Below are 23,488 nucleotides of genomic sequence, written 5' to 3'. Positions count from 1 at the left end.
TTTATGCATTTGTCACCCTGAGTGGGACGGGTATCCTCAGACGTGAGTCCTGTGCTCTCCACACCACTGGAATCAAGCTATCCTGGCTAAAGAGGGGTGAAACCCCAAAACCGGTCCTAGGATGCTTGTTTCCTGTCCAGGGAGGATCTGGCTTGGCAGTTCAGGCTGGACTGTTCCCATGAGGCACAGGGTCAAGACTGATTTGCATATGGCTGGGTTCAAACTGGAATGGCATGGTGAGCAAAACAACGATGGATTTAGGCCCAGATCTCTATACTGGTGTGAATGTATGACATTGTTCTGCATTCTGTCCAACAATAGTTCTTTTTGCATTTGTCACATATGGCATTGTTCTGCATTCTATCAATAGTTCTCTTTTCATATAAATGCCCATCAGCACTCTTTTTGTAAGAATCTCATTCTGACTGGGGGCTGCTGGAGCTTAACACCCCGATTCCAAGTCATTATGCAAACACAGAAATTCATCTTGGCTTCACAATTTATTTAGGTAACCTATGGTTTGGAGGCAGCTTCTAAGTTTTCCAGGAGTTGTGCGTACCATCTAAGGTGGTGAGATATATCTGTCTGTATGAGTAATATTAATAATTGCCAATCACAAAGTCCTAATAACTACCTAAGGGAATCCTTTTCGACAGCCTTAGAGTAATGCAACATTAAGAAACAAACGTGAGGTTCTAAATGTACGGCTTTCAGTGTGCATGCCACCCTTGATTCCTGACCATAACTCACTGAGCTACATTACAAGGCTTAGAACTTGCAGCTTGTATGTAACACAAGGAACTCTGCAGCAAAAAGAGTAACCCACTGAGCTATCTACATAGTATTAACCTGTCACCTGCATGTTACACACCCTAGTGTTAACAGCCAAGTATCTTCCCACTATTATATTCTAAAACTTGCTGCGACACGACCATTTCTGCAAGAGCCTAAAGCCGATAGAATATTTTTAAAAGCAGCACATTTATGGCCAATAAAGTAAGCCATAGCAAATTTACCACCACTTATGTCCTTGTTGCCAATTTCTTGGGAGGCAGGGCTTCTAAAAATAAAAGCACCATTTGACCTTCAGACTCCACTGTTCCTCCCCTTTCTGCTGCCACTTCTTGACCCCCAATTTCCCAGAGTATTTTTGCCCATTTCCAGCACTGCTAGACTCCAGCTGGTGCACTACTATAGATTTTCAGGAGCATTCACTGGAAGGATCTCTCCCCATTGGCTGAAAGCACAAAAAGGCATCAATTATTCACTTCCCCCAACTTGAGCTAGAATTGTAACTACTCTTCGAATATTTAAGAGTAGTTCTTTGCTTCTCGGAGTTGCGGGGGTAACATAGAGTGCACGCACTTCCTGAAGGCATAGAGAGAAGCCATAGATATTCGTTTTAAGGTTTTGAAACCTCATAAATTCAGATGGGATTCTCCACCCGTGCACCACCCAGACAGGCCCGTAATCATGTATTCCTTCGGACCCGCCTGCAGACTGCTGTAATGCACCCCGCGGGTCCCAGACCACAGCCCGTCCGTGCTGTAATACACACCCGCGGGCCCCGCTGCCGAGTCAGGAGGTTTCCAGCCCCTGGCCCGGTGCCGCGGGACACGGACGGCCGCCTGGGAGGCAGGGAAGGCCCGGGAGCGCGAGGATGAGGGAAGGGCTGCGTCAGCGACTCGCGCACTCAGCACGTTCTTGGCCAGATCTCCATCTTCAGAGGTTTGGATTTTGTTTGTGAAAAAGGATGAGAAACAGCGGGGCGACCAAAAGGAAGATTCAGCCCTTTTAGGTCCTGCGGGCAGATCGGAGGAGGCCATCGCCTGTCTGAAAGGATGGGTTTATATTTGTCAAGCCTGTTCTTAAAAGACGAAGGCAAACAGAAAAGCCTACTGACTACTCCAGGGAGAAATAAAGACAAGACCAGAGCTAGACAGGCCATTAAATAACTGTGGCTTCTCCCTGGTAGGGTGCAAGCTATTTTCAGAGCAGGCTTAGCTGCCAAGGTTTCAGATTGCTATGTGTGACATTTTCATAATTTCACTGTATTTATGAGTGACATTTCAAAAACTACGACTTTATTAGGTACATCACGTACACCTCAGCCACAGCTGTCGTTACTTACAACCTCTCAGAGTTGGCACACACTCAAAGCGCTCGGTGATCAACATTCCAATGCCAGCATCATTCGCTAGTAAATTTGCAGAGGGAAATACTATTGGGGACGGGGGAAGAGGGGGATGTAGAGGGGGGAAATAGAGGGAAACATCCGATGGGGGATACTAAACATTTCCCTTTTTTATAATAAAGAACCTATGTACAAATATAGCCCAAAGAAAGGTGAGGAGAAAAGGAAAGACAAGATAAGGGAAAACAAAGTTTGACATTATTGCACAAATATGTTTTTACTACCCTATAAATGGACATGTAAACGTATGCTTCACAAATTGTTATGAAGTTCTGTCTGGGGCCATGTAGTAGTAACCACATACTCTTTTAAGAAGTTGGGGAGGTGTGTCTTCCTCCCACTTGATCTGATGGAAATGCTGATCTTCTCACAGTTGAGTTCGGGAGTGCTATTTATTCCCTTTGGGGTGTGCCTTCTTTGTCACTTGCCCTAATGCTAGTATCTCTACCATTGACTACACATTTCACCACTTTTCCGTGTTAAAAATTCTCCCATCTTGGGTTTTCACAGCATTTTTGAATAGTTTCTCCATCTTTTTGCTCATTGAATGCAAACAATTTCACATTCTCCGTGGAAGATTTAACCTTTACTAGATCACCTACATTAAAGTCTACTGTTTTCGTCTCCATGTATTTTGTCGTACATCGCTTTGCGATCAGTTTGGAATCTATATTCCCATTCCCGCTTGTGTGTGTTCTCTGAGTAGTTTACCAACCCCTTGTGCAATTCATCCTCCCATGTACTAATCTGGAATTAGGCTTTCTTGCTTTCATAACTTCAAATGGGGTTTTATTAGTAGTTTGGTGGGGTGTTAGGCAGTATGCTTCCAAACATGTCATTATCTCTTTCCTCCAGATAAGTCCACTGACGTTACCTAGTTGGAAGTCCTCCTTGATGGTTCTATTGAATCTTTCACAATCCAGGTTTCTTGATTGTACAAAGCACAGAGATTGTGTTTTATACCATTACAATGTAGGAATTCCTTCATCTTGAGAGCAGAGTTGGACCCCATTGTGAGTTAGTATAGTCATGGTAAACTCCTTTCTAAGGAATATTTCCACTAGAAAATGTATGATGTACTTTGTATTAATCTTAGAAACAAATGTTATTTCTGGCCACCTTCAGTGAAGGTCCATTTTTACTAGCATGTAAGTGAATGTCAAGGGACCCACTATATCCAGTGCTATATCCATCCATAGGCTCTCTGGAAGTGGTCTACAGTGTAGGGGTGGAGTATGTAACATCAGGACTGTGGGCCCGATGTAGGTAAATCTACATTTACCACTTCATAAATACCGAATCATACTGAATCGGTATTTATGAAGTGGTAAATTAGAGGGGGGGAGATGTAGGTATTTCAGATTCGGTAAATACCGAATCTGTAAGATTCGGTATTTACCGATTCTGTAAATACCGATTCGGTATCCCCCATTGCTTCCTATGGGCCTTGAAGCCCATAGGAATCAATGGGCACTACCGAATCGGTAATTACCGATTCGGTAATTACCGATTTGTGCAAGGGTGCAGGGGGTGTCACTTTGACACCCTCTAGCACCCCCAAAACAGGCATGTGAGCCATGTGGCACACAGACATGCCCTAAGGGCATGTCTGTCTGTCACATGGCATAGGTGTGCATGCACACATGTGCATGCACACCTGGATTCGGTATTTTAACACCCAATCGGATTGGGTGTTAAAATACCGAATCTGAAGGGCCTGTGGGACAGAAAGTAGTCCCACCTACATCCCAAATTTAAAAATCAGTAAAATTACCGATTCTGTATTTTTGCGATTCGGTAATTTTACCGAATCGGTAAAATACCGAATCGGACAAAAAAAGGTCCCCTAAATCTCAGTAGGCCAAATACCGGTCGGAAACGGCCGAAATCGGCCGTTTCCGACCGGTATTTGGTACCTAAATCGGGCCCCTAATCACTTGAGGGGCATGACATGCACTCATGTATTTTCCTCTCTATACATAAGTCCATATTTGGCGCTCAGAAGTCGATGAGTTTGTTTCCTATAGACATTGAGGTAATTAATTTGGTATCTCTAACAAGACAATTGACAACTACTCACATATCATCCAGAATGGCTTAAGATTTTCATCCTGTCTCTCTTGTCCCACCCAAACTTTGATAGTCTTTTCACATACCATCTGCATAAGTGGGCCAGATTTCAATTTCTCTTTCCACTGAGTTTTCTCAACGTCCACTTGTATTATGACACATACATTTTCTTTTCATATATCCAATTCCTCTTCCTCCTGTTCCACATCACCCTTCTTTTCTTCCTTAGTGTCATCAACTAAACAAGAGATGCAATCTGCTGTATAATTTCTAACCCCAGGCACATATTCCACCTGAAAAGAGAACTCTTGTAGGTTTACCACCCACAGTCTAATTCTGCTGGAAATGGAGTCTAACCTTGTTTTCATTGAAAAGACTGAGAGTGGCTAATGGTCTGTCCTTAGAGTGAACTTTGTTCCCCAGATAAAGTTTTTGAACTTGTTGAATGCGCAATGTACAGCAAAAAGCCTACGTTTTGATTACCGAATAGTTATTTTCAGCCTGTCTCAATGATCCGGAGGCAAAAGCAATAGTCTCTTCACTCTTCTCACTCTCTTACAGCATTGCACCTCCTAAACTTTTCAAACTTCCATCAGTAGTTATATTGGTCTTTCTTCCTAATATGAAAACTTTTAAATTAGGGGCTGTAGCTAATGCAGTTTTGGTATCTTCAAATTCTCTTTCACATTTTTCATTCTAGTCAAAATATACCCTATTCTTTAATAATGTGCGAATGTGGTATGTTTTACCTGCAAAATTGTTGACAGACTTATTGTAGAACTCCAACATTCCCAGAGATGACTTGACTTCATCTTTACGTTTTGGGCGAGGCCAACGTCATTAGGGAATCCTTTAGCTCAGATTTGAGAGTATCCCTTCAACAGTTATCTTATGTCCTATATAGTTTATCTTGGAACATTCTATTTAAAAATGTTCTCCTTTGACTAAGTCCCTGTTCCTTAAACCTCAGCAGCACTTGTCTGATTCTTTCATCGTGTTCTTGGGATTCTTCAAAGATCAAGGCATCGTCCTGATAGCAAAATACACAGGGAATCCCTCGTAGCATACTTGTCATTATTCTTTGAAAAACTGCTGCTGCAGATACAAGTCCAAGTGGCGTGCGCTTGAATTTCTATGCCTCAATGGACGTGATAAAAGCAGTGAGCTCCTAGGATTCCAATGTAGTGTGACCTGATAATATACAGAAGTAAGGTCTAGGGTAGAAAAGACCTTAGCCCCTGCTACTTGGGTCATAATTTCTGTGCTGTTGGGCGCAGGGTACTTATCTACAACTAACTCCTTGTTCAGAGCTCTCAAGTCTATGCAGAGACGTATCGACCGATCGGTCTTCTTAGCAATGACTATGAGTGAAAGCCATTTTGTGGCTTCTACTGGCCTATCACCCCAAGACTCTGAACTGGGCCTTACTAATTCCACATCTCAACATGTCTACGACTATGATGCATCAGATTTTAAAGAAACTAGTGGCTTCCCAGAATATAATATGGTTTCTATTTTCTTTGCTTTGGCGCAGCTTAGACCCTGTCTCAGTGCTAGGACTTCCAAGGATTCACTCAGGTGCGGTGTGGTTGTGTTCATTTAAGAACTTTGAAGACACTAGGGCTGCGGAGTGTCCCAGCTGTGTCAATTTTTCCTTGTTTTCAAATAAAAGCCATCTGTTGTGTGGGCCGTTTGGAACTCGTGTTGTATATTCAATTGCAACACGTTTGCAGTGCAGGTGGAATGAGCAGAACTTGTGCAGAGAGAATACTTTGCTTATATCAATGTGTAATCTTTTTAAATTTGGGAGAAAAGCCCATATGCTGGCTGCTAATGAGGACTCTTGAGGTGTGCCAATACAAGATTTACAGTTTTGTCACTAGCAGCCTCCCTGGACAAGTGTCAGTTTAACCCCATTGTTGTGGCTTGAAAATGAGGTGCATGTTGGTTACTGCATGAGCGGTCTTACCTTCCTTAGGATTCTTTTCTCCATCTTCCACACCTTCACTGTGCTGCTACTAGACAATTTCCAGCACGGACGTGCCTGGAGCCACCCGGCGCTGCCGCTACTATTTGTCTCCATCTTGGGTTTGGTGCATGCAGTCGTTTGAAGCTGAGGCGAAATCTTCATTATCCGGATGTATTTGCTTTTCAAGGACGTTTTGAGAGCACGTTCATGCTTTGAGCCATCCAGCTGGCGTCCATTCTGCGTGTTGCCATTTTGGGATTGGCAACACCATGCAAGCATCGGAGCTATGATGTATCCTTTAGTGTAAGGTTCCCTTTCTGGCAACCACATGTTTTACAAATTAAGTTTAACGGAAATCTGAAGGAGACAGGGGACGTTGCTGTATCTAGGTTGGTTGCAGATCCTTACTTTTTCTTGTTGTAGTAGGAGGTTTTGGTTTAGCCCCAGGAAACTACAGGTTCTCTTTTCTTTTTACTTTGTGTGCATGTTTATGACAGAATACAGTGCACACCCCAGGAGCTGCAACATGTTGCTTAACCAGTCTCATGGTCAATTACATGAGAACATATTGTCATGCTGTAATTTGGGTCTCACATCTGGTTAACAGTGTTCTGCATCAGCATCATCGGTGAGTACTACCACGTTTAGATTAGTCGGACATTTGTATTCAAGCTGTGCCTGTCAGCACAGTTCTTATGTCGACAGTGGCACAGTGGCGACAGTGGCACAGATCTAAGTAGTGTGGATCAGATTACATTGTAGTGAGGCATAGAGGACTTAACAATTCTGTGTTCGGAATCACCCTTCCGCCTTAGATTGGTCTCAGGTGGAACTTTTATATGACATTTTGGATCAACAAGTTTCAGGTGGAGTGCACTGTTCTAGTGTGTGCCCAGTGTAGTACTACTCAGGTGAGAGGTTGCTCACCGGCAATGGGGTACAGGTTTAGTAAAAAGAAAATCTAGAGGAAAAGAAAATGAGTTTGCATTTATTGAGAGTTTATTTTGAAGAGATGTTTATATGTATTATATTGTTTGAGTGATGCAACAGTTTAGGCTTTCTTACACATCGGAGGTTCTTGTCTTTAAGTGGGTGGTAGTCACATTACACTCCCTTACATGAGGGTAGTTCTGGTTTCTTGGTGGATCTTTATGTATTGTAGTTACACTACGTTCATTTTTTGTGGAGTTGACTGTGTATAAGTCGTCATGCGATGCGCGTTTGGTCTGTTTTGTGTGTAAGCGCCATGCACTACATATCTCATCTTGTTGGTGTGTTAGTCATCATGCGCTACACCTCTTGTTTGTCTAGTGTGTAAGCTGCCTTGAGCTTCACGTGTTGTTGTTGGTGTGTAAGTCGCCTTGTTCTTCACGTTCCATACACATTGTGTGTAAGTCACCTGGTGCTACACGTGTACTTTGGTTTTACACCTTCACACATGGTAGGTCTCATGGGTCGTGTTCCATTTACATTGTTAATACCCTTTCGATAGGGTTGTGTTATGGGTGTTAGCCCCATTTACATGTTTTACATTAAATTCATACATAGGGTGTGTGTTTATGGGTGTTAGCCCCATTTACACGTTTTACATTTAATCACCACACAGGGTATCTTAGACCCATTTTCAGAGTGTGTATTTCTTGTTCCTTGTTTTAGGAATCTTGTTTACACTGTTCCTTTCCTTTCTTTGGGGATTGTTGTCTCAGGGTGTGGTCCATCCTTTGCTACACGACACATTTTCCAGAAATTGTTTTATTTGGAAGGATGGGTTTTATATTGCTTGTCAATGTACTTATTGTTCCCTGTCAATGTGCTTACCCTTCCTTTCAGGTTACTTAATGTTCAGACTCTCGCAAAGTTGTATTTTAGCTTGCTTCCCTGAGTCTTGGACTTTTTCTCTGCTTCTGTATATGATTGTTTATAGTTCCTTCCATTTTCTATTGTCCTTTTTATTTTTCATTTAAAAAGAGGGGAATATGTTGTAACCTGGTATGTTATCATTTCTTTCCCTGGTTACCTATCTCCTCGCTGCTCAGCCAGTGTGAGTGTTGAGAGTGGAATGTTGGTGTGACTGTGAGGCTTGGAATGCTTGGGTGACTGTGTGGATGAGGGTTGACAGTTGGAAGATGGGCTGAGCAGCAGGCAGGCTGCTTTTAGTGGGGCTGAAGAATAAGGAACACCAGGCTAATGGACATTTGTACATATTTAATATCCTGCAACAAGAAGTCAATAAAAAAACGTACAAAACCCATCTCGGCTATGTCTGGTAAGATACAACAAAATCCGCAGGATTTTTCGATCTGGGCCGATACGTGAGATCCATTTGATAGTGTTGCAGTTGTATCGCTCATAGCTCAATCTTCGGGGGCGTATGGAGGGCCATGCTTAGGAATAGGAGGACAAGTGGTTGGTGATGAGTCATTACCTGGAAAGGGAGTCCACTGATGTATAGATGGAAATGGTTGGATGCCCATTTAATCGCCAGTGCTTCTCGTTCGATCAGGGAGTATCTCGCTTCTGTGGAAGTGATGGCTTTACTCACGAATGCAAGGGGCGCCCGCTTGCCTGGTTCTACTTTTTGTGTGATTATTGCCCCCATGGGTCTGGCTTTTACCACCAGTTTAGTGGCTCGGGTGGCGTTGAAGTACGCCATAATAGTTTTACCGAGCAACACCTCTTTGACTTGTCAGAATGCTTCTTCCTCTTCTCTGTCCCATTTCCATGCGGCCTCTTTCTTTGTCAGGGCTCGCAGGGGTTCTGCTATCATAGCCAGGTCGGGTATATATTGTCCACAGTACATGGCCATCCCTAGGAAGCTTTGCACTTCCGATACTGTGGCTGGCGCCGGTGCTTGCTGTATGGCATGAGACTTTAGTGGATCCACCTGTACTCCATCGTGACTAAAGACATATCGAAAGAATTCAATCGAGTTCTGTAAGAATGAACACTTGTCTTTGTGCAAAGTTATGCTGTGATCTGATAGCCATTGCAGGTTCACTCTGAAGTGTCGGTGGTGCTCCTCGATAGATGACGAGTGGATCAAAAGTCGTCGCTGACATTTAGTACTCCCTGTAGACCGGACAAGACCTCACGAACTGTGTCATGGAATATTTCGGCAGCGGACGAAATACCAAAGTTCAGCCGCTTATACAGGCGCAGTCCTATATGAGTCGAGAAGGTCATTATGTAACGGCTGTCTTCTTCTAGCCTCAACTGATGGTACCCTGCATTGAGCCCTGCTTAGAAAACAATCGGGCGCCATTCAAGTCTGATATGATGTCATCTACCCGTTGGTGTGATGTGTCTCTCTCTCTCTTGATCGCCTGGTTGCGTAGGCGCATATCTATGCACAACCTAATCTTCCCGGGTTGCTTGAGTTTCTCTACTATTACCATAGGCGAGACCCAGGGTGTCCGGCCGGTGACCTTTTCAATTACACCTTGCTGTTCTAGATCGTGGAGCTCTTTTTCGACCACTGGCCGCAAGTGGAACTGGATGCACCTGTGACAGAGTGCCACCGGTTTTATTGCTTTGTCGATGTGTAGCTTGACCGGTGGTGTTTTCATAAATCCTAGTCTAGTGAAGAGGTGTGAAAATAGTTTGAGTATCTCGTCGTCTGTAGGGCCTTGACTGTGCGGGTAAACGTGACTAGGCCGAGATCTTCTGCGGTGTGGCTTCCTACTAGGATGTCCACCTCTCTATCGACTACATGGAACGTTGTCAAAATTTCTTGGTTTTCTGACTTCTTCTGCACAGTCATCTTGCCTTTCAGGGGTAGCGGTGTCTGGCTCCCGTATGTGAGTATCTTGACGTGGAACGGTGCTAGCTGGAGCCGAGGTCGTAGTTGCTTATACTGTAAGCTGCCCATTACATTGATGGATGCGGCGGTGTTGATTAGCGCCATGACACAGGATTCAGCAATTTCAATAACGCACGTGGGTTGCAGGCGCCTCCTGCATTTTAAGTCGCTAGCAAACGAGATGAGATTACATTAATTTTCATCTTCAGTAGAGGAATCTTCTAGACAATGTCATCGTCGTGGCTGTATTTTGGTTGTCTTCAAGGTATCTGGGTCCTTAAGGGACTGTTGTCTTCCGGACTTCGATGGTGGCCCCTTTCAACGTGCCCCTCTGTTTCTTGGCCCACCTCTGCACGTGACTGCAAAGTGGTTGAGGGTGCCGCATTTTGAGCATGTCCGACCTTGAGCTGGGCATACCTCTAAGGAGTGTTCTTCTCGTCCACAGTAACCGCACCGTGACCCAGGTGCAGTTTTCGCCAGTTGTCTTCCTCAGTTCCCTCGACCTTGTATACTTAGGGCATCTGTTTGTTCCGTCTTTATGGTGATACATTTTTCCAGTTGCTGGGTGATAGCAATGTCCACCTCTGTTGCTCTTGTATCCGACAGGTCATAGGAAAGTGCAATGATGAGGATGTCTTTTAGCAGAATCTCAGACTGGCAGAGAATGAGGGTCCGAAGGGTCTTGTTTCAGCATCCTTGTATTACCTGCACCCTCACTTCTTTGTTTGGATCATCAGCCGTGCACGTGGTAGCCAGTTCTCTCAGGCAAGTGTGGAATGCATCTGTGAACTCTCCTTCTCTTTGACGTGCTTGTCGGAGCTTACACCTTTCATAGTCCTGGGCTCAGACTGCTGCATCGTAGTCATTAGCAGCTCTGGTGTTCGATAGGTGTGCAAATAGTTTATATATCTCTTCTCCCACAAACTGCAGTAGTAAAGATCTTTTGATGGTGCTGTCTGTCTCACGTGTCGCAGAGAAATTGTTATTTAGATGGCCGATCCATATTTTAAACCAAGGGGAGGGGGTGGTGGGGTCTACGAGCTCACTGAATGGCGGTAGCACGTTGATCTGTGTGTGCTGTGTGGTTGGTTGGATGTGTGGGTGGCCAGCTTGTTGCACCAATTGTGGAGCTTGTTGTGGTCCTGCTTGTGCAGCGTTGTCTGTAATGATTGTGGTTGCCTTTTCCCCATGTTGATTGTCTCTTTATTCCTTTAAATATATGTTATTTTCCTTTCCGTTTGTTGCCTCTAGCTCTGTCTAAACTGTATCTTTCTTTCAAATGTTCATTAGCAGCTTACTTCACAATCCTTGTTGTGGGCCTGCTGTGGCATTGGTTGTCTTGTGAGCCCAATCAAGTGGTGTTACACTGTCTTTCAGTGACTGACAGCCCTAAACCTTCGCGGTACGCAGAGCACTGGCATCGGCTGTCGTGTGGGGTGCTGAGGGATTCCTGCAGGTGGTGAGGGGGAGAGGCACATATGCTTGCACCTGGCCGAGCTTTAGCATGGGCAGGGCCACTGTACCTCCATGATCTCCTGTAGCGTTGCTGCGTTGTACCGGTCTTGAAGTGCAGCTGCGACTGGAGGGAGAGGCCACAGGCACCAGTGGCAGGAACTGGAGTGGCTGCTGAGTCCCACAGCACAGGTGAGCATCGGCAGGCCTACCACGCAGCGATTTCTGTGCCGAGAGTAGGTCCGTGGTTGAACCTTCGGGGTTGGGGTATGTGAGGCGGCTGCTAGCCGGACTCTCCGCAGGATTCTAGCAGGCTACGTGCGCATCGGCAATTGTGCTGACATAAAGGCTGTGCCTGCTGCTGTCGGGATGGGAGGTGAAGTCGGGCTACAACCACCCTGATCGCCAGTGTTACAACCCACAGGAAGCCCCAAAGCTGGGAGCACTAATAACAGAGACACACACACAGGATGGCAGGTACGGGCGGAAGACCACGAGTGTTCCTCGCCCCTTTATTTATCTCCTTTGGCCACGCCTACCCAAAGGGTGATACAATGTTTGTAGGCACTTCCGGGTCAAACCCCGGGTTCCGCTCTCCTCGGACTCGGGTCATTACAACGGGGTCCCTGTTTTCATGCAGGTATGCAGGACAAGAAGAACTTCATTTCTTTTGGGCGGAACACCTGATATTTACGGTGGTGCTTGTGCTGACTGCTTAGTTTGTCAAACTTTTTCTGCTGCTTATTATGCCGCATGATTCCTGTACGTGTATCGTGTCTTTACCCTTGTCAGCGTTGCATCTTTTTTGCTGAATATCCATGTGTCAACAGAACAGGTATCTATCCATGCGCCTTCACGCCCAGGTCGAGCTGAGCTTCTAAAAGGGCATAAGTCTTATCCCACGTCTGGTAGGACAGAGTCAGTCATCGTTGAGTATCTCACGGTCACTAAATAATCACTATTTATGGGCATACTTGATTTGTATTTGAAATTACCTTGCTGCACTGGGTTTCCTTATGTTGGCCAGACTAGACCTGACCTCCATTTTGAAATTCTAATTGTGACCGTGTTTTAATTCTTACTGGTCTCAACATGCAGGACAATGTGTACCAAAACAAATAATAAGTATTGAGATTCTGTCATCCTAATTCATAATAATATGTTCTTTGTAAACTCTAGAAGAAGCTTTCCTCTCCAAATACAGTTCAGCTAAGGTTCTTCCTGTTCTTCCTGCCCGAAGCTCACTGATCCTATTCATTTAATAAGTGTGTCATTGTCCTACATGTAACAAGATCTGTACGGTACATCAGGTGAAATCAGGGCCAGTAGGCTCTAATTACTGTTCATTTAAGTTATGTTATTAGGTGTTGTTGCATGTTATTCTGGATTGTTATTTGCTGAGCCTCTGTATTGTTTGCTCACCTCATGTTGACAGTAATTATTTTGCTGTGTACTGTACTATAAAATAGGGCTCATTTTGGAGGGGAGCCAGACTAGGCTGCCTGACTCTAGAGAGGAGACCCATGCCAGTCTGTCTTGTACTTAGAATGCTAATTCCTCCTGAATATAATGTTATTTGACTAATCATATTTTCCTTTGTAATGATTTGAATATTTAATAAACCAACATTGGTTTCTAGCTCTTATCTACCTCAAGAAGGCTAATTTTACCTATTATGTTATTTGTTTTATTGTCAATCCTAATCTAGTCATGGGCAAATTTATTCATACATTCTTGAGGGCAACAGCACCCCGACTCCGCATAGGTGCTTATCTTTAAAATCACATCAACCGTTGTGGTGGGAAATGGGAGAGGGCAAAATGCGATAGATTGAGGGATTAGCTCAAAATTGGAGATGACATTCTCCCTTCCTTGGATCTGTCTAAACTCGTGGTTCCAATGGTCTGGACAAATTGGATAAGTTCCAATTTCCAAAAGTCATGCCCGAAAAAGGAGTGTGAGCATTAATGAATTGCAAAGGATTGTGTCACTTTTGGTTTGAAAATGAGGAATTATGTCGTTTCATGAATTATAGTGTGTGTTGGCCTTTTCCTTATGCAGTTTTGATTCGCTGGTTACTAGGAATCATTGGGCCCGATTCACAGAATGAACTTAAGACTCAATCCTAAACTTACTACTATTTTGGTATTCACAGAATGCACTTACTACTTTTGGCATTCACAGAATGAATTTACTATTTTTGGTATTCATAGAAGTTAGGATTTTGTCTTAAGTTAGTCTTAAGACAGACTTAAGACAGACTTAAGACAGATTTAAGACAAAATCCTAACTTCTGTGAATACCAAAAGTAGTACGTTCATTCTGTGAATGCCAAAAGTAGTAAGTGCATTCTGTGAATACCAAAATAGTAGTAAATTTAGGATTGAGTCTTAAATTCATTCTGTGAATCGGGCCCTTAGCAATTATAATATTGATTTGTTAGTCACAATTTTGATTTAGATTGATGGTGTTCACTAGTGTTTCTATTTGGACATGGGTGCATGGAATTTTAGAGGTTGACTGTTTCGAAAATATTGAATTATTGTGATTATTGTTACTATCAGAGTTTTGGGTTGGTACACAGATTTGTTAAAATCCAAGATCTCAAGAGAGATTCATATTGTTGAAATTGCCTGCCAAGTGGAGGTGTGCATTGTGTGGTGCCATATTCACACCACAATGCAGTATATTTTCTCTTAGTTACTAAAGGAAGGTCTAGCTGCAAATGTATTCTAATCCAGATTGGTGATTGTTTATTCTTTGGTGCAAGAAGTAAACATGTTGATCAAGAGTGAGTTACCGCTGGTCAAGAATCTACCTTGGTGTGACAGATTGCTCCGTAAGAGGACTAGTCTCTTCCTATAGCAAGATTTGAGATTGACTTCCTTTCCTTGATTTTAGGTAAAGTAAACCAGAATTGTGTTAATTTAAGATTGTTAATTTCCTTGCCGTTCTGAAAGCATTGCATCGCAGTGTGCTAAGAATTGGATGCAATTGGTTGATTATCACTGCAGTTCATATGGTTTGTGCTATGATTGGTTGGTCTACACTGTATTCGTGTTGTTACTGGTTGATTATTGTTGTTTATATCACATGGTTTAAAAGGCGTTAGATGAAGAGAAAATTGGCTCTGCACTGAAAAAGCTCTCTGTTCCTATAATTGAGGGAGATAAAATACCTCAGGAAAATTCCTAATCCTATGAATGTATGTTAAATTCAGAGCATCAAATGCGTCTGTGGTTAAAAGAATTGAATGTGATCACATCCGGTGACAAGAGCATGCAATTTCCTTTGGAGGGTCCCTTTCATGTCGAGATTGAGAACTTGAGGTGTGTGATGTCTGAGAGAAAACCACAGCTTAGACAAGCAAAGTTTGAAACATTTAATGATTGGGAGCATAAATAACAATTGAGAAAGAACGGAATAATGGAAGAATAATAGAATTTTAGAAAACTAAAATATTATTCACTGAATCCCGCAACCTTGACAACTGGCAGGTCAAGCAAGTCCTGCTCCCGGTCTAGGATGTTGGCCCAGCAGTACGTCAGATGTTGCTGTTGCGCTGGTCTCCTGTGCTGTGGCTCACACATTGTCGCACTCGCCCCCAGAGCAGCTGAAGCACCCGAACCCTTACCTAGTCTACCGCCTGCTGCCAACATGGGGAGGAAGTGGCACTGCACCCAAAAGAATTGTGCAGCCACCTCCGCCTTGCTGAAAATGGAGTGTGGATGTACCCCTATACACCTACATCGCTCACAGGGGTTGCGGCTGGCACTGGCACTGCCTGTTTCTGTCATGGGGTAAGTAGAGTAGAGTGGACTGGCCGGGATGGGAGGTAGTCCGGTTGGGAAGGAAAAAGGGAACAGGGGGAGGATAGGTCAGGAAAGAAAAACAAAAAACAAAGAACAAAAAGATCACAAAAACACACTATAATTTTCACTGGTTCTGTACTTTTAATTAATCCAATTTATTTTCCTGTGAATCTTTTGTAAGAACTGGGAATAAATTAACTTTTGACTCTTGTGATTTTATTTTAAAATCTGAGTCTTCATTTTGCATCTGAATTGCCACACCATCCAGTGTACAGTATATTAAGCAATTCATTTTGCAGAGTAAGTAAAAGTAAAAAATTCTTTATTGTGTAGTTAATAAAAACCATTACAATATGAGATGCAACATTGATTTAAGATGGATCGGAGAAAGCACTTGCCAATAAAACAATAAAACGAAATTTTTAAAAGGTAAACTTAATATTGGTACTGGTATAAAAAAATTGTAAGTGCTAATTCAAATTTCTATGTAGTACAGGTTAAAAAGTTCAGAAAGATCAAATTTGTAGTAGGTCTTGACACAATTTCTGTTTTTTTTCAAAAAAATTTTGCAGAGTATATCTCTTCCTAACAAATGAATGGGACTTAAATCACATCTTATAAATTGATGGTTATTTTCAATTGAGCCAGTTTTTTACAGGAACATTTGCTCAAACCAGATTCTTTCATTGCTTGTTTGACATACCTACAACTTGGACTTCGTTTCCTAGTAGCAGTAAGTTGGGAATCTCCAAGGGTCAAAACTGTATCGATCAAAAATTATACTGAGTGGGCATTCACCTCACCTTCTCCATATGGGCCACTCTGGTCTACCTCTAGGACTGCACAAAGCATGACATCCTTCCCCCCCTCATCATTGCAGTTGATTTCCTAATGTTTATGCAAACTGAGGAAAAACTTTATTAGTCATCAAAAGATTTAGTTAAAAATGGAATTCTGTTGGAAATTAAGCGTTTTATTTTGAATGTTCTGCAACACTGCTGAAGCTACAGGCATATTCACACTGAATTGCCTTTCATTCTGCATGTTCTGCACAGAAGCCAGTTGGGCTGGGACAATTAACTGCAACATTCTATTCTGTGCTATCTGGTATTCGATCTGCTACATTTTGGGAACCGTTTGTAACTAATTTGCACTTTGATCTGGATTCTGTCTACACCCATGTTTCTAGTGTCCAAGATGCCCACAATTATGGCAAGGAGTCCTTTTCTTCAACATGTTAATGTTGGTATTTATTCCATTGGAATTACTGACAAAACCTCTACCTCTCCCCTGTGGTGTCATCTGCATTCATACCAAATTCCTTCATAGCAAACTTTGCACCAGAATCTGTCCCACCAACAAAACCAGAATCAAAATCTGAATTTGGCATCTGCAAGCCATTTGTATCACTCCCATGAAAATGCTTAGTGTGAACCATCATAAACTTCTTTTTCAGCTTCCTCTGTTTTGAATTGAAGCAGTCATTTTAGCATTCAGCATAGTTAAGTAGTTCATCAACATGGGGGTGTGGCCAAGCAAGATGGCTGATTGCACGCTCTTAGCTGAGGCTCTGCCGGCCCCTGTGTGATCCGAAGGCATCCTGCACCCCTGAGACCACAAGCGGGCCCTGAGCTCCAGCCCTGCCAGAGTGTGGACATCCTGCTTCAAATAGGAGAACTTGTTGGACTTTTGGAGTGGCGGTGCCCTTAGGTATAAGGGCTCGGACGCATGTGAGCAGAATTAAGATGGCGGACCTGTGCAAGCCCTGACGGAATCTGATCTTTAGACTAGAAGTGCGGCCAGTGACCCGGTCATGGAGGGAAAGAAGAAACTGGCACCCTTGCTCGCAGGGGCATGGTTTGCCCTACGATAATTGCTCACAGGAGTGGTGGTGCCCTCCTCTCCCTATCTTTTAGACTCCCCCCCCAACCCGGTTATCAGGGAGCGGTGGCAGAGATTGTGAAGAAAAGACCCTGCCACAACTGCGGCAACTTGTGCCTGGACAGAAGTCAATCCTGGTCTGTGACGGCTGTGTGTCAGGCGGAGACTTGATCCGGGGCTGATGCGCTCGTGAAGCTACGAGGAGCTGCTGCAGATATCTACCACGGCTCCTGCGCGAGGCGGACACTGGCGCTCCATATTGTGCAGGGTGGCTGGGCATGCCCTACAGAAATTGCTTGCGGGGGTGGTGATGCCACTCACCACTACTGAATCCAGATGTGATGGGTCTCCAATTAACTTGGTTTAGATAGTAGTCCGGAATCAGCTGAGGAAAATGTATCCTTTTAGGCCAGACCTTGAGTCTCTCATGGCTCAATCAATGCAGCCAAATGAGGATCCCCCCCCACTCCTCAGCAAGATAGAAAAGAAATAGATTAAAGAAGTAGGCCAATGTTGGACAGTAACAGGAGGAAATGCTGTGTTGTTTTTTAATGTCTTGAAGAAGGGTTAATTCTCTGATGTGCAGGATAATTTAGACAACATAATGGCACTGGAAGCCAAACCTTGGACGGAGATACATTCACACAATACATTTTTGTAAAAAGAAACGAGAAAGAGAGGGACAAGCAGGAGGTAATGGAGAAGGCAGCAACTTAGTTAGTACAGCAAAAACTAGCAAAGAAGGGAGCAACGGAAGGGGCTGTAGGTGCAGCCACCGCTCAGATAACGGTGATATGTGTGGCTAAGTTTCCAGAGACTGCCTAATAACAGTACCCGTGACAGCAAAATAATGCAAGGGAACCAGGAAGTAGCAGAGGAGGAAAAGGAGGTATCAGAAGGGGTTGGATAGGCCCCCAAAGGATGGATCAGACATTCCATTATTGTCACAGATATGGACATTTCATTAGAGACTGGAGGACTAAGAGCTGGATTTAACAAAATGGAAGGACAGGGGTTTAAAATCAGTCAGGGAATGCAGATGTTCCTTGGTCTCTGCAATTATGTGAGGCAATGGGTCTTTGCCTACAGTTTTTTTAATAGCGCCCCCGCTGAACCCTATTAAACAAGTAAAAGACAGACATGACAAAATAACATGGACACAGAAAAGAAGGAACATTTCCTAAGATTGAAAACTGAGATAAAAAATGCCCCAGTTTTAGGGACTCTTGACTACACGAAAGAGTTTTATCGTATTTGTTGCTGTAATGGTCAAGTGGTGATGGCTATCCTCACACAAAAGTATCCCTTAGGACACAAACCCATTGCATACTTCAGTGGTCTGTTGGACTCCCCTGTGAACAAGCCCTCTCCACTGCAGGCTTTGCGGTACAAAAAAGCACCCCCTTTGTCATGGGGGCACCTGTGATGCTCTATGCGGAACATGGAGTCTTTGCCATCATTCAAAAGGCTAAAACTACACTAACCACACAGAGAGTATCAATGTATGACGTAATATTGTCACTTGAGTCCTTTAAAGTTGTAAAATGCCATACAGTGAACCCCGTAACATTTTTTGGTCACCCCATATTGGACTCTGAGGATGATGCACACGACTGTGCCTCGTATGTCCCTAATGAATTTAGCCAACCATTTCCGGTAACATTGTATATTTTGTTGATGGATCTTCCACTATCGATCAAGACACAAGAGTAAGCCATCCCAAACGAGGTATATAAACACCTGGCCGATGAGGTTACCCCAGTCTTGGGAACTCTATTTCAGTCAATCTATAATCCAACAGGGAAAATCCCCAGTTCATGGAGAGGGGCAACTATCGTCTTAATACCAAAAGCCGGGAAGGACCCCCTGAGAGCAGACTCCTATCGTCCGATCTGCCTGCTAAATTCCGACTACAAAATATTTATGGGTCTATTAGCAGGGAGGTTAGTCAAACTGGACCCCCGGATTGGTCAATCCCGACCAAAAGGGATTCATTAACGGACGTTATATACAGGAGCAAACGCAGCTTCTTATAGGTAATATTGATCTTGCCATAGTAAGAGCAGAACCCTTGGCGGTGATCGCTTTAGATGCCGCCAAGGCGTTCGGTAGGGTTTGCTGGCTTTATTTTTGGGAGGTACTAGAAGCAATGGGCTTTGGGCCCGTGTTCATTCACACCTTAAGACAATGCTATGAGGGAGCCTCAGCAAAAATCCTGATTAACGAGTCGCTCACTCCTAGCTTTGAGATTCAGAGGGGAATCAGGCAAGGGTGCCCCCTATCTCCCTTGTTGTTTGACTTATACATAGAGCCGTTGGCCAGGCTATAAGGTTAGTTGATCAAATTCTCCCCTTCAAATCTCAGCAGTATTCATAAAAAATAGCACTATATGCTGACGATATTATTCTTTATACTAGTAACCCAGCAGTAACTATTCCAAGGGTTGAGACCCTCTTGGGGGAGTTTGGCTTAATTTCTGGTTATCTGGCCAACTCCTCCAAGACGGAGGTAATGTGCTGGAACATTGAGCAGTGGAGGGGACAGGCTAGCACGGAATTTAAATATCTAGGCATCACCATAGTTAGAGAACTGGATAAGATTGCTCCTTTGAACTTGGGAAAAGTTACTAAGGAATTAGACCGTCTGTTTGCAAGATGGAATAATCTCCCCCTAACTATATTTGGTAAGGTAAACTTGGTCAAGATGACTATCCTCCCCAAGCTGACTTATATTTTTAATGCCGTCCCCCTGACATTCCCCCAGCAGGGTATTAAGAAAATACAGAGTAAGATCAGGAGTTTTGTATGGGGAGACAAAGGAGTGAGACTGTCATGGAAGAAACTGAGGCGGAGGTTGGTTAAGGGCGGCCTACCTCTTCCAGACATCAGCTGGTATCTGGTAGCGTCCAATTTAAAGCCACCCGGATGCTCCTGGCAAACCCTGCGGTTTTAGCGTGGCGAGCTGGTCAAGAACAAAGGGGGCGATAGCACAGAAGGGTTTCTCTATAAATACGGGTCATCGGAATTTTTTTTAAAAGTACGTTTGAAGGTCCTAAAAAATGCATTAGTAACCTGGCTCAAAGTAAGGAACAGGTGTGGGATAGGCTACTATTCAGACCATGCCCCTGTTTGGGACTCCCTGGGGACTCCTCTTTGTCTTAAGGACGGTTTGGCTGCCCCTATTAGGAGAGCTGGAGTCTCTATTTGGTCAGATCTGGGGGATGTAAATGGTATACACCCATGGGAGGCATTAAGAGCTAGGATAGGCCCTGGTATATCCAAATTAAAATTTTTACAATTAAAATCCTGGTTTGAGGCGGAGAGTGGGGGGGGTAAGGGGAGACTGGGACACAGAGCTTCTTTTTTATAACCACAATTGTGGAAGAAAGAAGTTTCAATTTGGTATAGAAAATTGGTTGAAGCAGACAATAAGAATATTCCAACACAGGCTTCTGCATGGAATCAATCTCCCTTCGAGCCTACAATAGGGGATCTCTTAGAACCTTCTTTTTTTTTTTTTTTTTTTGGTGTTCAAAACTGCTTTATTGCATAGTTAGAGAATTACACTGCTGTGTATGCCCACAATCCGGAGGCTGGCAGCGACAGAGCCACAGTAGCACGGGAAAAGAATTGGTAGTGGTAGACACAGCCTTGATACCGGCATCCCGGAGGCCCACTGGCGATAAACCATGCTAGATAAAAAAAGGGGGGGGGGTGGACGGTTGGTAAGAGGGGGAAAGGAAAAGGAGTGGATAGGGGGGGAGGTGAGAGAGAGAATAGGAGGAAGATGGGGGAGGGTAGAGGGAAGGGGGAGGGGGAGAAGAGGCATGTACAGCTCAGGATTTACAGCAGTAGAACAGATTTTTCATTGTTTTCTCCCCAATTCTTAGCAACCCGGAACAGTTTACCAGAAAGAAAAAAAAAGAAAAAAAAAGAAGGGAAAAAGAAAAAGGAGGCTTCACACATGTCCGAATAAAGAGAAGAACAAAAGAACATGTCAATATTGTTGCCCATGGGGCATCATGCACAGGTCACAGCGCAAGTCTGCAGTGATGGCTGTGGCATCCGCAGGGCACATACAATAACAAGGCAGGGGTCATGTGTCATGTCCTAACGGAGTGGTAGTCGTGAGGAAAGGGTGGGGATGCGGCATGCATTGGGATGTAGAAAATCGGCTATTTACCCTAGGTGTCGCATCGGCATAAGCCATGTAGTAAGAGGGGGACTTATGATTGATCGAAGGTGCAGGATATGCAAGCATTAGGAACGCAGGACTTCCAGTCGCCCGGGAATCTAGCTCAGCTGGTCACCCCCAGCTGTCAGTCCGAGGTCGTGTCATCGTCATCCTGACTCGACAGGTAGGAAACCAGTGGTTCCCAGATGTCTTTGGGCCTGCTTGGAAGCTGTAGAAGTTCTGAATAAGTGACGTGTTGGACCTGACAGTGAGTCGTATCCGAGAGCCAGTCCTTAAACTTTGGGGCCCTGCCACGGCCCCAACGACATGCCACACGCCGTTTAGCCAGGAGCAAAGCAGTGTCAACAAATTTCCTGCTGGATTTCGGGATGTGTGGTGTGTGCCCCAGCAGGGTGATAAGGGGGTCCACTTCTACGGTAATCTTGGTCATCTCGGTGAGGGCCTCCGTCACCTCCTGCCAGTACGCCGGCACGGCCGGGCACTCCCAAGCGAGGTGCAGGAAGCCGGCATGATCAGCTCGACAGCGTTCTCAGTTGTCGGTATCGGCAAGGTGGAACCGGAATTTTTTAACTGGAGTATAGTATAGTCGTTGGAGGAACCTGTAGTGTAATATCTTAAGCCTGCTGCTAGCTGATATCCTGGCAGTAAGTGCGCAGCAGTATTGCCACTGCTCATCAGTGAGAGCGGGAAGTAAATCCGCATTCCAGGCCGCTCTAGCACCTGTCTCAGGAGGGTCAATGTCTGACTGAAGTCGGCGATATAGGCCAGAGACCAAGTGTGCTCCGTCCTGCGAGCCAAGCAGAAAGTGTAGAGGGCTCAGGAGGTCTGGCTCACAGGGATAATCAGGAAGGATATCTTTCATCCCCTGTCTGAGGCGAAGGTAGTAGAATACGTCGAGCGGGGAACGGACATGAGTGGCAAAGAAGATTTCAATGGATTTGAAAACTTTATTTGCAAAGAGGTCACCCCAGGTGACAATATGTAACCGATCGCAGAGCAACTAGAAGCCGCGTTCCTGCAATAGCGCGAGCAAGGGATGAAATGTCAGGGGGAGAAGGGGAGAGTAAGGGAAGGAACAGGAGAGTCTCCCGGCCAGGCGGCGCCAAGCGTCCAGGGTGCAGGAAACCGATGTGTTCGGAGTCTGGATCATCGACTCCGGGCAATGAAGTAAGCCATTAAGCGGTATGGGGTGCACAATCCAGTCCTCCACCGCAAGTTGCGGCATGAAGGGCGTGGGAACCAACCAATGAAAAGCATAGTGGAAAGGGGCGACCAATCGGTCCCCCCGAACGTATGGTCGAGTACCACGATCCCCCCGGGAAGCCATCTTGGGCGGGAGGCGAGTCTCGGCTGGTATGCCCGAAGCGGCGTAGCCGGGGCGCGCCTTTTTCCCGCCCTAGAGTGGGCTGGCCTAGACACCAACACGGCCGGCCACGCCCTTGGAGGCAGGCGGGGGCGGGTTCACGCCCACCCTGAAGACGGATAAAAGGAGCGGAAGCCAAGAAAGCATCCTCTTGTTCCTGTGCTCTGAAGCTGCACCTCCCCGCTGCACGTGAGCTCGAGACGGAACGAAGAGCAATTTTGAGCGTTGTAATCCTTCTTTTTGTCTTACAGATATCCCGTCTAAGAATGCCGAAGAAGGTCGGAAAGCGGGTCGGTACCGAGGAGATGCTCCGCATACTCATGAAGGAGATAGCCGATCTAAAGAGAAAGGTTGAGGCTAAGGACGGGGAGGGAGGATCGAAACGGCCTTTGCAGGGAACAATTCCCGGTGGAAGGAGCAAGAGGCCCAGAAGGGGAGCACTTGGGGGGGAGACCCCGGTTCCCGAAGCGCCACGAGAGGAGCCAACCCCGGCGCCAAAGGAGGGGAATCCAATCCCTGTGGTGGTCACCCCTGCGAACAGGGAGGATATGCCCCCCGAGTTAGCGGCGCAATTGGTAGCGTGGTTGGGAAACGATAGCGAGGGCGCCACGGCTGACGACGCCCGGGCAGTGATGAGGCAACTGCGGGAATCTAGGGAGGCTGCGAAGACTCCATCTCTTGTTCCCCCGCAGGTCCCGGCGGTTGGAAGTACAGCAGGCCCAAGTTCGGCGACAAGCGTGGGGTCTACTTCAGG

Source organism: Lissotriton vulgaris, chromosome 12, assembly GCF_964263255.1.
Source record: "Lissotriton vulgaris chromosome 12, aLisVul1.2, whole genome shotgun sequence".
NCBI lineage: Eukaryota > Metazoa > Chordata > Amphibia > Caudata > Salamandridae > Lissotriton > Lissotriton vulgaris.
This window is presented reverse-complemented; position numbering follows the sequence as displayed.